The sequence below is a fragment of the Spinacia oleracea genome, chromosome 5 (genome assembly GCF_020520425.1).
Source record: "Spinacia oleracea cultivar Varoflay chromosome 5, BTI_SOV_V1, whole genome shotgun sequence".
NCBI classification, from domain to species: Eukaryota; Viridiplantae; Streptophyta; class Magnoliopsida; order Caryophyllales; family Amaranthaceae; genus Spinacia; species Spinacia oleracea.
Genome location: NC_079491.1, coordinates 97,409,955 through 97,427,669, shown reverse-complemented (window position 1 = coordinate 97,427,669; position 17,715 = coordinate 97,409,955).

The window sequence follows — 17,715 nt, the reverse complement described above, 5'->3', positions numbered from 1 at the left end:
TACGCAGAATGTCGACTATTGATGCTATCAACGATGTTACCAACGGAGCTCACAATGAGCACCATGTTCATGATGATAACAATGTTATCCACGAGGAGAATGTCCATGTTGATGGACATGAGGAGAGAATGGAACGATTAGAAAATGTGAGTGCGATGTTGGCCGAATTAGTCCATAATTCTCGGAAAAAGAAAGATGTAAGTGGGAATGAAAGCGCAACGATGTTCAAGAACTTTTCATCACTCAACCCACCATCCTACGATGGCAAGCCTGGTCCAGTTGAGTTCGAGGACTGGATAAGTCGCATTGATCAATTTTTGAAACCATGCAATGCCCGGAGAAATGGAGGGTTGACTTTGCGGTATTTTATTTAACGGGCCAAGCAGGATTATGGTGGAAAGTTAACAAGGAACGAAAGAATGTGTCAGGATTTGGTTGGGACCAACCTCAGAAGTTAATGAGAGACAAGTTTTATCCACCATCCTTAAGGAAACAAAAGGAAGATGAATTTCTCCACCTGCAACAAGGAACAATGAGCGTGCTGGAATACGCAAATAAGTTCATGGAGTTGTCAAGGTTTGCACCAGACTTGGTGTCGACAGAACAGTCCAGGATGAACCATTTCGAGCGAGGTCTGCACCTTAAGTACCAGGATAGGTTTTCCACTCAAAGGTTTACTTCATATCAGGATATGGTTGATATCGCAGTTAATGTAGAGCGAGTGGTATTACTTCGAGAAGCGAAGAATGTTGGGTATAAAAGGAGAAATGATAACCAAAGCCAAGGAGGAGCAAAGAAGCCTAACCAAAGTTATCAGGGAAATCAAAGGAGGAATGATGGTAATCAAGGAAATAATAGGGGACAAGGATTTCAAGGAAGGAACAATCGGTCGCAAAGATGTGCCAAATGTGGAAAAAGGAGTCATGTTGTGAGTGAATGTCGTGTGGGTACAAATGCTTGTTACCGATGTGGAAGTCATGATCATTACGTCAGAGATTGCCCAAATCAAGTGACATCAACCATGAGAGGACCAGTTCCAACTAACAACGATCGTGGTCGTAACAACAACAACGCCTCAGGTTCAAACCGCAACCCACCTCGACCACCGCCAACTGGAAGAGTTTTTGTGATGAGACAAGATGAAGCAGATGAGGATGATATTGTATCACCGGTACCTTTTCTATCCATTCTTTACCTGCCCATGTTCTTTTTGATTCTGGAGCTTCACATTCCTTTATTTCACCATTGTTTGCTAAATGTTTAAGTTTGATATATATAATATAAGTGATATGTAAATGGATCGAGTAATCTGTTCTTTTATCCAAGAAAAGGTATTTATAGTTTGCATAGTCCAACCATTGATTCCGAAAATTTATACAATAAATTGGGTAGGTTGCTAGTAAAGTTCCCTATCCACGATTCTGCTATTTACGTTAACTGAAAACTGAATTTAATAAAAAATATTACTAGAATATCGGAGGAACTCCCCGCCTGAGACGGGTAGAAATAGTAAAGAGGGGGTGCAATTTGTAATGCTTTGATTATTTTTATGTACAAAGCAACAAACATTCGAATTAGAAATTTGAATTGGATTTATATCCGTATACCCATAAACCTTTGTGAGGTTTCGCGCAATTTCAAAAGTTCTTCCGCTTCCAGGAGAAACTCTCCCGTTTGGGCTTCATAGAAAGAGCTTGCGGGGAGGGTGTGCCACGAAGAAACAACGGAATGAAAGGCCGCTTTGCGTTGGATGCTTTTTACCCTATCCACAATGATGGCTCTGTTGTCTTGGGGAGCGTTGAAGCTTTCTTCTTCTCCAGAGTTTTCTTGGTCATCAATACGACTTGTATTTAATAGAACCGATCTGATTCTCTGAACAATCGGAATTTCAGGGAGGCTAAGAAAAAAGATCCTTTAACTTGACAGGTGCAAGCAGACAGCCTTCCGTTCCTTTGGTTTCTAGTTACTAACTATTCTTTTCAATCCATATACTGGATACTACTATGCTTCGGCGGGTGTCGACTAAAGATAGAATAAAGGGGCCTCTTCTACTTCCATTTCTATTTAGGAAACCGAACTCCACTCTCTTTCTCCGTTCTGTATAAAAAAAATATCAAGTAGAACAACAGTTAGGATTGCGTTTAATTTAAGTAACGAGGAATGCCAGTAGGAGTTTCTGTCCATGCTTTCGGCAGTCCTAGGTGGAACTGCTTTCCCGTTGTAGAGGGATTTGAAGATCTTTGATATATAGATCTTCTCTATAGGGGTAGGTCGAAGACCTATTGATGATTTCTCTAGATTGGCCACTGTTCTATTGAATAAAGAGAGGAAACCCGATGTTCGAGGTTGGAATCGCCCTAGAGTGGAGTTCTCGAACCTTCCAAAGGAGATTTCCGCCCGTCTACGTGGCATAGTTCTTTCTTCTTTTGTTAGACCCTAAGTCAAAAATTCCCATATATCGGCCCTAGTCAAAGCCCTGAACAAGTTGATTAATCGCCCTTCCTATACTCATCCGATCGCTTGGTTCTGAACACGGTTCGTTCCCTCGGAGCTCAGGAGCCCTATCTATGAACTAGAAACTGATTTAACACGGTCGAATAGCCAGCTTTCTGAATAGCTTACTTTAGCTGCCCTTACCCCATCCCATGGCAAAAGAATTAGTACAACTTACAATCTATTCCCACCCACCTTGCTCGCTTGCTTTTGATCTAACTTCGTGTATCTGCCTCGTTTGTTTCAAAGCTAGCTTAAAGCTCTAGAATTTGGTCTATTCCTTCCCTGCCCCCAATCCCGGCTGCTCAACCGAGCTGCAATCCATCCCGCCTTAGCGAGGGCTTCTTTCCATTGGGATTCGTAAAAACAGAAAGAGAACTGACGACATAGGTTACTTTAGTTCGTCATGCCCATGCGATCGAAAGACGAAGAGGCTTCAATCACAAGATAAACAAGAAAAAAAGCCCTTTTTGACCTTTCAATGATGGGTTGCTCACCCGCAACGCTTAATAGTGCGCCAGGATTTCCTTTTTGAACTTGACCCTTTAGCAAGCTCAGGAACAATTGAATATGAATGTCCTCCAGTTAAGGGGAGCCATTCAATGCGCACCTTTTAGCAATCGATCTTGAACACTTTTCTCCCTCTCTGCTGGCTTGAGAAAGAGAGTCTCAACGGCTTGGCTGGTTGTTGTTAACAAAGCAGCGGCGTGTGAAGAGCAAGCAACAAAGCCGATATTCTAAAAGTTCCAAAGTTCTGTCCATAAGCTTCGCTTAAGCAAGTCAACAAAAGCTTCTAATAAGCGACTACATAGTTTGGTGAAAAGTTCCGCTTTCTATCTATTTATTAGGCCGTGGGTATACGCCTTAAACCGGCCATACACCAATCATGGGCCGGACGCGTAAGAGCTTGCTTGAATGCGTTCGGGAGATACCTTAGCTTACCAGACCCCCCATCCTTAAAGCCCAGTCTTCCCAATGGGAATCGACTCAACAACTGATCATCGGATAACCCTTTGATCTCGTCGGCTACTTTCCTACAGGATTTTAGACTCGAAAATGCCTGCTTGAGCAGCAGCTGCACGACAGTAAACTGATTCCCGGTTTGTAACCTGAGAATACATTGACCATGTAAATTTTACATCGCCAGGATCCATCTCACCGGGTAGATGATACGAGGAAATAAGAAAAAAGCGAACATTGGAGTTAAGAAGTTGACTGCCCACTCGACTAATTCATGCTTAAATGGCCAAAGGCGAGATATAAATTGGATTCATACCTAAACTAAAAGATGGCTCGATCCCACACGCATAGAGGGAATATATCCCACTCCATGCGGAATAGGGGGGTCCGTAACTTACAACTCTTGACAGAAGTCACACTCTTAACAGGAGAAGACAACCATTGAGGTAACCACCTGAAGCCAGCATCCCTAGGAATGGTGAACATAACAGGTGCGTACCTTTCAGCAAGCGAAATACACTTGCACTTATCTCTAAGCTTTTTCTGGGAGGCTCGTTGACGATAACCAAACCCCTGTCTTTCCCTCACTCAAATTTAGATATGGAGTATAAGGTATGAAGTCGCTTAAGCGAAGCTTTTGGAAGGTGCGAAAGAAGAAATGATGAACATAAAATCGTGAATGAAAAAGCGTTAGGAAAAGAAATTCTCTAGTCTGTTATGTTAGAAGGTGCAAAATCAATAGGTGCCGGAGCTACTACAATTGCTTCAGCCAGAGCTGCTTTATTCTAAAGTATAATTTCCTGTTTATACTATGCGTTACTTGTTCTCTATTGTGGGTTTAAGAGGCTCCCCGTGAGCCTCCAGGTTGTCCTATCTGCGGTGATATATCTGATAGGATATAGACTAACACTTCAGCTGGGCTATATACTCGTAGGGGGGATTGAAGACATCACCGATCCATATTTTGGTTCTTCTTCGTCCTCTGGCAGGATTAACCACCTACCAGGACCCCAGAGAGAGAATCCGGTTATTCCTATGACATGCGATCAACCCGAACCAGAAGAAAATGAAGGACTTGAGGCAAGTTAAAACACTAGGCCTCCAGTATAAGAATGATAAGATAAAGCAGGAGGAGATAGCCCAACTAGTTTTTGATTGCCAGCCCACTAAATCTTTGACGCTCTTGGAGATTCGGAGGGAGGTGGATGTCTTTTTTACCGACACTATGTCCAAGAACCCACCTTACCGAACCCAAAAGCTCAATGACTATATTCGGGATCTTGTTGCGAATGGGGCAGAAGGTAAAATATATAAAAGGATTCGTATGAAGTAGCTAAATCTCTTGGAGCTTTTGGTATGAAATCGCTTATGCGAAGCTTAAGCATGTAAACAACCTAAAGCTCTTCGAGCTTTTGAGCTTAAGCGAAGCTTTTGGAGGGTAGCTTCAATTTTCTTTTGTAGGATATCTTTAGTATTAAGTGAGTAAAGGGTTAATTGAACAGTTAGCAAATCTGTACCCCTAGCGGCCTATTCTCTAGCAGCCGATTCAATTGCAGATACTTCAAAAAAACTTCCTATTATGGCTATGTAAAGGGACCGGCTTCCCAGAAAGGTTAATGCCCTAGGATTTCCTTCGGAACCATATGGAACTGGGTGAGGGATTCCCTGAAACCAGAGCAAGAACCTAAAAAGCGATAACAAGCTAAAAGGCGCATGTCTCTAAGCCAAGATCGTCTGCTCCTCAGCAATTGATCCAAAAAGTCCCACAGCTCCTTCTTAGGCGAGCGAAGTGACCTCCGTTGGACGTTGGAAGAAAGAAGCTAATAGAGTCATAGAAGATCCCGAAAGAGGCGAATTGCCAGAAAGTTAAAACTTATTAGATGCCAGAGTCGTGGGTATCTAATAAGTTTTACCTACTATTGGATTTGAACCAATGACTCCCGCCGTATGAAAGCAATACTCTAACCGCTAAGTTAAGTAGGTCTTTTATCATTACAAATTACAAAGAGGACTAAATATAACCATCCCATAGATTGATTATAAATCAAATATTATATATAAGCAATATAAATCAAACAGATAAAAGAGCTATGATGGTGGATCGTGGAATAATTATTTTGACAAGAAATTATCTACATACTAAAATATGTAGCATAAACACAAGGGCTATAACTCGGTTAGGTAGAGCACCTCGTTTACACGTGCGCCAATGTTTTTCAGGGGAGTCCATCATACAATCAAAAGAATTTATCGTTTTGATAAATCCATGTCTTACTCTATGCCTTTTAGGAAAGAAGAGAACAATAGTCTGACAATTAGTTCTAGTTCGGTTTGATTCAAATGTCCATTTAGTTACCAAATAGAACCCATTATTGATTTGAGATATTGATAGGGTGCATACCCAGCCTATTCAATGCTAGACATAATGAGTATAAGGGCCTCAAAAATCTCTTTTCGTCCTATGAACTTTAAGGTGTATGAAGTTTCATATTGGTATTCATATAGCACTTCTTCCAATCCTGGATGGGTGATCACTTGTAAGAATGACATAATGCTAATCCATGTTCTACACAGCCAAGGGAGTTTCAAAATATGACCATCAGAATGATTTTCTATTGGTCACCTTCTTGTTTCTTTGACTTTTGACTTATTTGAGGTATTACCACAGGGTACTTTTTTTTTCCCCAAATAACTCTTGAATTATATTCCCCGGTGCTCTTGCTGTTAATTAGTGTAATTTCTAATGTAGCTTTCGCCGATCCGCGCGGGTCCTCTTATGACCCCGCAGAGTTGAGGCAGCTTATCCAAGCTCAAGTCAACGAGCCCTATAGAGTGGGGCAAGATCCTGTTGTTTTTGTTCCGGACATTCCTGTATTGGAGCAGCCCTTGCTGAGCGATGACCTTAGACGAGCTCAACTTTCTAATATAATAGGCTAGCTCCGCATTCTTTCGTGCAGCAGTTTCCCCTTAAGACTCTCGTTGATCTCGTCTATCAACAGGCGGAGGTCGAAAAAAAGATCGAGGCTTCCCAAAAGCTTCGCTTTAGCGACTACATACCTTATTATCGACGGAATTCGTCCAATACGCTTTTTAGAGGAATTGAACCGCTTAAGGGGAGTTCTTTTTTATCCCCAGGGTACTCCCCTTTCGCCAGCCACTTTAGCTCATTATATATGATAAACAAAGTCCGTCAAAGCATTCCTTACCGACGGGTCTACAGGGCAATTCGCAACTATGAATTGTTCATTCAAAAAATGAAAAATAATCAATAAAAGGCGTATATGTTGTTCAGGTCGATTAGAAGACACTTCCAATACTTGCTTGCTGAAAATAAAAGAAAGAAGGTCCATTTTCCCACGTAGTTCGTCGGTCAAACCAACGATTTGATTCTCAAAGTAATAGAGAGATCTTTTTCTAGTTAGACTTCTATCAATGCAATGAAAGAACCATCCCTTCCTATTTCTTTGTCTTGTGAGATAGAAAGAAAATGAGACCCCAAAGAGCCCCTCTTTAACACTTTAGGGGGTGGGGGTGAAGGGGGGTTTACATGAAGGAAATAATGCCCTTGGTCCAAGTATGCATTCAATGATAAGTCTAATAAATGCGGTTCAGTATTAATTAACAAGTTAATAAATTCAGTGAGATCAAGTGAGCTGAATGCCTAGCTAGAGGCCGCTTCAGTTCAAGTGGAATTAATGATATTAATCCACAACTTACTCTTGACTGAACCCATAGGGTCACACAAATAGTACATAAACGGATCAAGTATTTAATGGCATTAAATACTCTATCTATGGATATTCAGAATCGACGGATCTTGGTTTCAGTGGGAGCTGAGATCGTCACAAGCAAGTGAATACTCCGAAAACGATGATATTGCCGGAAACGGAAATATGGATCGTATCGTAAATATAAATATTATCCAAGTCGTAGATGTTGCCGGAAACGGAAACATGGTACGTATCGGAAAATATTATCGGAAATGGAAATATTGCCGGAATCGGAAATATTCCCGGAAACGGAAATATTGTCAGAATCGGAAATATTCTCGGAATCGGAAAATAATTCCGGAAACGGAAATATTAAATATTTGATCGAAACGGAAATTAATTCCGGAATCGGAAATATTAAATATTGTTCGTATCGGAAATGAATTCCGAAATCGGGAATTTAATCGGAAGCGTATCGTACGAATTAGCATCGGACGAGGCTCGCTAGACGAAGGCCCAGCACGAAGCCAGGCCATCGCCCAGCAAACCACACACATCACCAACACACGCCAAAGCCTCGACCAGGCCCAGCGCAAGCCAGGCCCAGCCGAAGCCATGGGCGCGCGCGGAGAACAGCATGGGCCGAGCGCTGTGCGCTCAGCGTGGGCCGCAAGGCCTGCGCGGGTGTACGGTGCTCGTGCGATGCTCGTGTGCGAATCCTAAAACTATCGGGATTCGATAAAAGATTAAATCATAAACCTATTAGATAAAGTTTATTTAAATAGAGTCCTAGCAGGATTCTAATTAAATTAATTAGTATCCTACATTAATGGGAGGGAGGAAGAAGCTTCACTCTAACAAAACTAATCAGGAAGGTTTGCCATCTTCTTCTGGTAATCAAAATCGGTCGAATAATGCCATGAGAGGGGTTGGGGGTCTGAACTCGACCTCTGGGTTGAATTCTGGGTTTCCCCCTTCAACTGGATTTCAAGCTGCTTCTTCTATGGAGATGTTACAGGAGACAACAGCGGCACGCATAAGGAGAGTAGCTCTTTCTCTTGAACGTAGTATTGAGAATCAAGCTAGAGGGGAGGAGATTGTTGATACCTCTAATATAGATCCAAAATTCCTTCCTCATCCAAGTACTGGACCTGTCACTCGTGAGTTGCTTGAGGTGATTGCGGAGTATCAGAGAGCTTCTGGTCAGCATGCTCCAGTTAATCGGAGATTGGAGATGGAACAACCTGAGAAGCCTACGTCGTGGTCCTCTGTTGTTGCAGGGTCGAAACTTGCAGGTAAAGGAGTTCCTCTCTCTTTTATTGCTCCTGTTATTAAGGATGGAAAGAAAGTGATTAAGTTGCAACCCTCAGAATTGGATAAATTGAATGAGCACTGGCAGCAATCTATTGTGTTGTATGTTGTAGGATATACCCCTACTATAGCTTCTTTGTCTAAGTATGTTGCTGCAAATTGGTCCTATGTGAGCATGCCTAAGATTTTTCTTCATGACGATGGATATTTTGTGGTGAAATTCATGTCTATGGATGATAAGAATGCAGTGTTAGCAGATGGTCCTCACCTTTTCTTTGGCAAGGCCATGATTATTAAGCCATGGAAGGCAAACTTTGATTTCTGTGAAGAAATTCTTAGGGTGATTCCCATTTGGGTGAAGTTCCCTAATCTTCCTCTCAATTGTTGGAGTTCTGACTCGGTGAGTAGGATAGGTAGCAGCTTGGGTGTTCCTTTATTTGCTGATGCTTGCACAACTAGACAGGACAGAATCTCTTTTGCCAGGGTTTTAATCGAAATGGATGTCACTTTGGCATTGCCTGATTGTGTCTGGATAGAAGATGAGCTAGGTAAACTGATGAAACAACAGGTTGTTTATGATTGGACTCCCCCCTTTTGTAAATCCTGCAACAAGGTGGGGCATGACTGTGCTAAGACAGCTCCTGTGAAACCAAAGCAGGTTGTGAAACCAAAGAGAGTTTGGGTGCAAAAGAAGGTTCAACCAGTGAACCCTGTTACTGCTGCTGCTCAAGTTGTCACTCCTTGTAATCAAGGTCTTCCTACTCCAGACTCAAACACTGGATGGAAGGTTGTTACCAGGAAGACTCAGAGTAAGGGAGGTGGTACAGCTGTGGGAGTAGAGAACTCTTTTGCTGTGTTGGAACAAGAGTCTGATGAGGACTTATCTGATTGTGAGGGAGATGAGAATGTTGGGAATGGGGTAGTTGGTTTTGGAAAAGATCCTCCTAATCCATGAATATCTGTACTTGGAACATAAGAGGGCTTAATGAGCCTCTCAAAGCTAATGAAGTTAGGAGGTTCCTTAATAATCATAGTATTCATGTAGTAGCTTTATTAGAAACAAGAGTAAGGCTTGGAAATAAGGAGAAGGTTCAGAAGAGATTTGGGGGGGTTTGGACTTGGTTCTGCAACTATCCTCACTCTCCAAAAGGTAGAATATGGGTTGGTTGGAGGACTGCTGATGTGGACTTACAGATTCTTAGTAGTTCCTCTCAAAATGTTCATTGTTGGATCCACACTAAGGACCATAGATTTTCTTCTTTCTTTACTGCTGTTTATGGCTTGCATAGTGTAGGGCATAGGCAAGCTTTGTGGGATGAGTTGAACCATCTGAGTACTAGTAGTTCAGCTAGTCCTTGGCTGGTTGCTGGTGACTTCAATTCTATTCTTTATTCTGGGGATAGAATTAATGGAAATGCTGTGAGTAATGCAGAAACTAGGGATTTTAATCAATGTATTTCAGATTGTGACCTAAATGAACTGCATAGCACTGGATGGTTTTTTTCTTGGTCTAGCAAGGGTACAGATGACCCTAGAGTATGGAGCAGGATTGACAGGGCATTTGGAAACATGAAGTGGATGGACTCTTTTTCTGAGTTGTCTACTAAATACTTGAATCCTTCCTTATCTGATCATTCTCCTATTATCATTCCTTGCATTACTAACCCTTCTTCTGGTGGGAGACCTTTCAAATTTTTGAACTATTTAGCAGATCACTCCTCTTTTGAGAGTATTATGGGTGAGTGCTGGAATAGAGAGGATAGGGGTAGACCAATGGCTCAAATCTGGTTTAAGCTGAATAGAGTTAAACACAAGCTAAAGGTATTACATAAGGAGGAGTTTTCTCATACAGCTGAGAAAATTGAGTATTATAGAAGTGAGTTAGACAATTTGCAAACTCAGATGAGGAGTGATAACAGTCCTCACTTGCTTAGTACTGAAAAAGAGCTTATTTGCAATCTCAGAAAGTGGTTAGCTATTGAAGAACAAGCTCTTAAGCAGAAGTCTAGGGTTCAGTGGGTTAAAGTGGGAGATTCTAACCACCAGTTCTTTTACTCTGCTATGAAAGAGAGATTCTGTATAAATAAAGTGCATCTGCTTCATGGAGATGGGGGAGTGGAGATCACTGATCTTACTGAGATTCAGTCCAAGATCATTGATTTCTATAAACAGCTTCTGGGTTCAGCTGCTTCTTCTCTGCCTGGCTTGGATGTGCCTACTATCAGAAATGGAAATGTCTTATCTTCTGATTCTAGGGCTTTGCTTTGCTTGCCTGTTACTGTAGGTGAAATTGATGATGCTTTGGCTAGCATTGACTCTTCCAAAGCCCCAGGTTTGGATGGTTTCAACTCATTCTTTTTTAAGAAAAGTTGGCCTATTATAAAACATGATATATATAGAGCAGTGATGGATTTCTTTAATTCTGGTTTTTTGTATGGCAAGTTTAACTGTACTGCAGTGACTTTGGTCCCTAAAGTCCCATGTCCTACTTCTGTTACTCAGTTTAGGCCCATTGCTTGTTGTTCTACCATGTACAAGATTATATCTAAAATCTTGACTGCTAGGCTTCAAAGGGTGGTGTCTGAAGTGGTTTCTGAATATCAAGCTGGTTTTGTGCCAGGTAGGAACATATCTGATAACATTATTATTGCAACTGAGCTGATTAGGGGATATAATAGGGCTCATATGTCCCCTAGGTGTATGGTTAAGGTAGATTTGAGAAAAGCATATGATTCTGTTGAATGGCCTTTTCTCTTCATGGTGTTACAGGAGCTTGGCTTCCCTGGGCAGTTCATTCAGTGGGTGCACTCCTGTGTTACTTCTGTGAACTATTCAATTCTTGTTAGTGGCAAACCTATGCTGCCTTTTCCTGCAAAGAAAGGCCTTAGACAAGGGGACCCTCTCTCTCCTTTCTTGTTTGCCATTTGCATGGAGTATCTGAGTAGATGTATGAAGAACTTGGCTATCAATCCTGATTTCAATTATCATCCTAAATGTGAGAAGATCAAGCTCACTCATCTCATGTTTGCAGATGATTTGTTGCTTTTTGCTAGAGGTGACATTATCTCCCTGCAGCTTATGTTTAAAGCTTTTTCCTGTTTTTCTCAAGCTTCTGGGTTGGAAGCTAATATGGAGAAAACTGAGATCTATTTTTCTGGTGTACCTCAGTGGGAACAAGATGCAATTATGGTTTCTCTTGGTATTTCTAAAGGCAGTCTTCCTTTTAAATACTTAGGAGTTCCACTTTCTAGTGCCAAACTTACCATTAACCAGTGTAAACCTCTCATTGATAAATTCTACTCTAGAGTTTCTTCTTGGGTTGCTAAGAAATTGTCCTATGCTGGAAGGTTACAGTTGGTGAAGGTGATCTTGTTTAGCCTTCAAACCTACTGGAGCCAAATATTTATGCTCCCTAAAAAGGTTCTCAGAGAGATAGAAAGAATTTGTAGGACCTATCTGTGGACTGGTGACACCAAAACCTCTAGGAAAGCTCCCATTGCTTGGGATTCAGTGTGTAAACCTAGAGTTGCTGGTGGGCAAAATGTGAAAAACTTCTATCTTTGGAACAAAGCTGCTATTCTGAAGCTTTTGTGGGCTTTGGCTTTCAAACCTGATGCTCTATGGGTTAAATGGGTCAATGCATACTATATCAAGGGCAAGGATTTGTTCACCATGGCTCTGCCAGGTTCTGCTTCTTGGGTTCTTAAGAAGATTTGGGGGTGTAGAGATTTGCTGGATAGGGATCCTATGTGCAAGCAACTGTTTTTTGCTACTGGTGGTTACTCTATCAAGAAGATGTACCTATGTTTGTTGGGTCAGTTTCCTAAAGTTCAGTGGAGGAGAGTGGTTTGTAATAACTTTGCTAGCCCTAAAAGTCTTTTCATTTTGTGGCTTGCTGTTCATGGGAGGCTTTCTACCAAAGACAGACTCATGCAGTGGGGCATAGCTACTGATGGTGTTTGCAGTTTATGTGGTGTTGATCCAGAATCAGTGCAGCACTTGTTCTTTCAGTGTTCTTATGCTAGACAAGTCTGGCAGAAATTCCTACAGATTCTGAATATCAATAGGAGCAGCCAAGCTTTTGATCAGGAGCTCCAATTTGCTATGAGAATGAGTAAAAAATGTACTGCTGTGAGCAAACTTCTCCTTGCTGGTTTTGCTGAAGCAGTTTATTGCCTGTGGATTCAAAGGAATCAAAGAGTCTTTGCTGGTCATGTTCAATCAGCTGAGCAAATTGTTAAAGAAATTGTGTTTAAGGTTGCCTGCAGATGTAGAGATTCAGACATTGCTTTGTTGCTGTATTAGGCCTGTTGCTGTCAGGTTCTAGTTTAGGTGGTTTTGTTTTGTTCCTGTTGGGGAACTAGTGCTCCAGTTGTTCTGGTGCTTGTAATCTTTGAGCTGTTGCTCTTTCCTTTTGGTTTATAAAATTTTTATTTGCCAAAAAAAAACAAAATTAGTATCCTAATAGGATTCCAGTTCCTTTTCCATACCTCTATAAATAAGTGCCTAGGGTCATTATTTACAGACACGATTGAAGTATTCAAAGGGTAAGTTTTTGAAAGAAAAATCAGCCATACACTTGCAAACACAATAGCCGAAATTCCTAGTAACCTTAAGGGCGATTCTAGTTGGTCTAACTTGAGGCGGATCCGGACGTACTGTGGACTATCTACGGAGGGACGACATTTGGAGTCCTAAAGACTTGTTCTTGTTCGGTTCGGGCGCAGCTAGGGAGGGCACGCTACAAAGTGTATGCTCCTAAATTATGCTAAATGATTATGTATAAATAATATGTTTCCTGGCATTAAGGTTTTCCGCATGATTTATGTTTTGTCATATGTATCATAACCTAACAGTGGTATCACGAGCCTCTTATTATTTTCATAATCTAAATTGCATAAACATGGTTAAATATTACAAATTTGCAAGAATTAAAAGGGGTGATTAATTTTCGTAACTGTTAATTAATTGCAAATTGCGTTTATTTAATTATATGTACGCAGGTTTTCGGCAGTTTCTTCGTTACTCATCCAAATCGAGTGATTTTTGTTTCAATTCCGCATGTAAAAGGCATTCTAAAATTTTGACAAAAAAGTCTTTTTCGGCCGAACCCAGAATTCTCAAATTCGAAGCCTAACTATGACTTTTCGGAGGTTTTAGTTTTTCGAACGCAAAATTTTGTAAATTTAAGATGTTAAATTAAATATTTGCGATTCTTTTTGTTAAAACTTGAATTTTTTATTGACCTACTGTATATGTTTAACAAGTTTGAATACCTAGCCTTGTTAATTATGCAATCTAATTTGTAATTATGATTAATTTGTTGAAAATTGGAATAATTTAGAATTAATTTGATTTTCATAATTAGTTAATAATTTAACTAGATACCTATGATTAAAAACCACCATAAAAATTGTAAATTTGTGTTAAATTTTAAATTTTTATGACCTAGACTTGAATCCATGTTAATCGGAAATCAATTAATTAATAAATTTTCGATTTTTCGCCCTAAAATTATGAAATTAATATGATTTATTAATTTGTCATTAATTTTGAAAATAAATTTTTTAATTTTTATGCGATTCGCTCATATAACTTGCACGCACAAAGAAATGGACGCTACGTGTTACCCTTAAGGGGTGTTGTATAGTGCGGGCATGCGACGACGAGCAAGGGAGCTCGTCGCCCATGCGGTACAAATGCAATGAGCAAGGCTATGGTGCACGAGGACAAGGCAGCAGCCCTGCCTTGTGTCGTGTGCTGTGTGCGATGGGCGAGTGGGCAAGGGCGAGAGCAAGGCAGCGAGCAGTCGCGTGCAACGCGCACTGCCTCGCGCAACGATCGAGACCTCGCGCGCAGCGAGCGCTGGCTCGTGTGCCACGAGCGCTACGACTGCGTCGAAGCCTCGCGCGCAGCGAGCGCTGGCTCGCGTGCGACGAGCGCTGGCGCGCGCCCAACGATGGTGAGCATCGAGCGTGCTTCGATGATGCCTCGCGATGGTGAGCAGCAGCAGATGCGACGCAGCACATAGGCTGCGCGCACATGGCCAGCGATGGCTGCGTGCGTGTGGCCTATGGCTGTGCGTTGCATGGTGATGTTGCGTACCTTGTGTTACGATTAGATCGTTTTAAAATTTTAATTTGAAATTTTCAGTTTATGTAATTTTAATTAATTTTAAAATTAATAATTTAAATTATTTTTTGGATTTTTATTTTGAATATTATAATTATAATAAATTTCATTTATTCTAATTATTTTACTAAAATTAAAATCATGAATTAATTTAAATACGACTGAAAATAAATTAAATTGTGGATTCAATTATAAATTTATATGAGCTTTGAATTTTAATAAAATTTGTATGTTTCCGGTTAGACTAGAAATACATTTTTATGTTTAAAATTAGTAAAGCATATGAATTTATTGATTTAAGTGTGAGCCCTTTTAGTCATAAACTCTTGATTAGGTCTACAAATCCTTAAGGTTAAAACAACTTGATTGGAATTAATAAGGACTGAATAATTTGTAGATTATTGGTGCCCTTGATTAATTGCTGCAAATATTTATGTGATGCATAACGTGTTTTACTAACCAGATATGTGGGCCATTCATGATAATGAATGGGTGAATGGTATATATTGTATATGTACTGTTTTGCAGGTTATGAAGTGACTAGTATGACCCAAATAGGATAGAAAATATGGTCTGCGTACCATTAATTTGAATGTAATTGGTCTAAAGTACCAAAATTGTTTTTCAATTCAAATATGGTCTGCGTACCATCAAATAGTTGTAATTAGTTTAATTATAGCTTATCCTATTTGAAGAAAATGGTGCCTCCCACGGAGATTTTTGAGACGGACTTTGAAGTTGAAGCTTCAAGATGAAGTCGGGCCATACTAGATCACATTTATCTTAGGAAAATTTGTAATTATTAATCCAATCTTTGCCCGATTTTCTTTAATTAAGCCTGCCTATGCGATATTTCTAAATAATCCAACCTTTATGACCCAACTACTATTATTAAGCCTAACAAGTTACTAACCTGCTATAGGCGGTATTCACCCTTACGTGGCATATAACAATTATAATTATTTTTTAAAAAAATTTTCCCCTTATTTTCTTTAATTGCTATTTTAATTTTCGTTCCTCTCTCCTCTGCGATTTTCTGCTTCATCTCTGCACTCCTCTCCATTATTTCTCTTCTACCTCTTCTCCACCATTGTCGATCCCTCATACAGTCATACCTCTCCATTCGAAGTTCATCAAAAATAATCAGCAATTGCTATGGCTGGGGTAAAGCAATTGCCTGTTGGATCTGGATCATCTTCAAATTCAATGTTATTTTTTCTTTATAAATTTTCAACAAGACCACAATAACCAACATCCCACAACATAAAAAAAAACTATATTATTGCAACAACTCGGGTTTTTACGAACTGACCATCAAGGAAGCCCAAAATTCAAAATTTACCAAAAAAGGAACAAAAACGCTAAGGTTCGTAAGTTCATCTTCAATTGTACGATTTTGGAGACGAAATTTGAATGCGCGTGGATGAAGTCACCTATTTCCACAAGAAAATCGATGATGATGTCATGAACCAGTACAATTGTGGTTGAAGCAACAGTAATGGAGGAGAGAGGAATTGAAACACGGTACAGAGAAGAGAAGGGTTAAGGGTTTTTTGGAAAAAAAAATGAAATCCTTGTTTAGGTGGTAAGTAATGATGAAGTGTCCAATATTTTAGGAGGGAAACCAACTTTAGGTTGTCAACGTTTTTCACGTTGACTTTGTAGCAGGTAACCGGTCATCTAGGCTTAATAATAGTAGTTGGGTCATAAAGGTTGGATTATTTAGAAATATCGCATAGGTAGGCTTAATTAAAGAAAATTGGGCAAAGGTTGGATTAATAATTACAAACTTTCCTTGACTTTGTAGCAGGTAACCGGTCATCCAGACTTAATAATAGTAGTTGGGTCATAAAGGTTGGATTATTTAGAAATATCGCATAGGTAGGCTTAATTAAAGAAAAACGGGCAAAGGTTGGATTAATAATTACAAATTTTCCTTTATCTTATGCATGCTTTAAGTTATTTATTGCTTTAAATATGTCTTAATTATGCATGAGATTGTGGCTTGATTATGTTGCATGATTAAGGATTTTAGTTCACTTAAAATCTAACCAACATAGTAAGAGCCTTAAGTTCCAAACTTAAAAATTGAGTTAAAAGGTGCCATGCCAAAATATACACTTGCTTGGATATCCTTTACATCAATCTAGTAATAATTTTCGCTCAGCGAGGTGTTACTTATTGGTCCTAAAGGGGCAAGGTACACAAATAATTGTGAGTACATGTTAGTTTTGGTGAAACTCAACGATATGAGTAAGGAGTCCTTTTATGTCGTGGCAAAATCGATAGGTTTACCTAATAAGTTCTTCGACGTGCCTATCAACCAAGAATAGTTTCTAGACTATTAGCAAAAGGTTTTTGCTTACCTAAGATGTTTTAGGATTGAGTCGACAAACTGTGCTTAATTCTTCAATGGATTTTAGGATCTTGGAATCATTTTATTCACACCTGCCGGAACACATAACTCGAATAAAATGCTAATGAGTTGTTTAAATTGCATGATTGCTTTAATTTTCAAGTTATTATTCATGATAAATGTTTAGACTTTGCATGCTTCAATGTATGTTTTAATTATTGTTTATAATTGAATATCTTGCACTGCAATAAATCCTTTTAGAAAGGTAACAGTAAATTTCCTCGATTGGTAGTGAATCCAAGAACGATTCATGGAAATGAGAGAAAATGAGCAATTCAAAATGTACGTTTCTTATAGCTACTTTTATGGTTGTTTTCGAGTATCAAAATCGAATGGCAAACCAATTGGTGCTTGTGAATTCAAAATACAATGTAGTTTTGAGATCATAAAGCATTGAGTTTAAACGCTCAGCTTTACCAATGGTTAACAACCTAAAATCTTTTTCCATTTAATTCTCAAATGCGTCTAGTCCTTAGACATTTGAATAGATAGATGCTTAGAGAACTTTAGAAGCTTATGGTAAGATCATCTAGTTGAAACAGAATCTTCAACATAAATGGTAAGAACTTTGTTGGAGTGACATTAGACATGTCTAAACAAAGTATAAAAGTCAACACTAGAGAATTCAATTCTTAAGACTATAAGAAAGGGTACAAGAAATAGGAAAACAAGGAACAAGTGAAAAGGAATTTA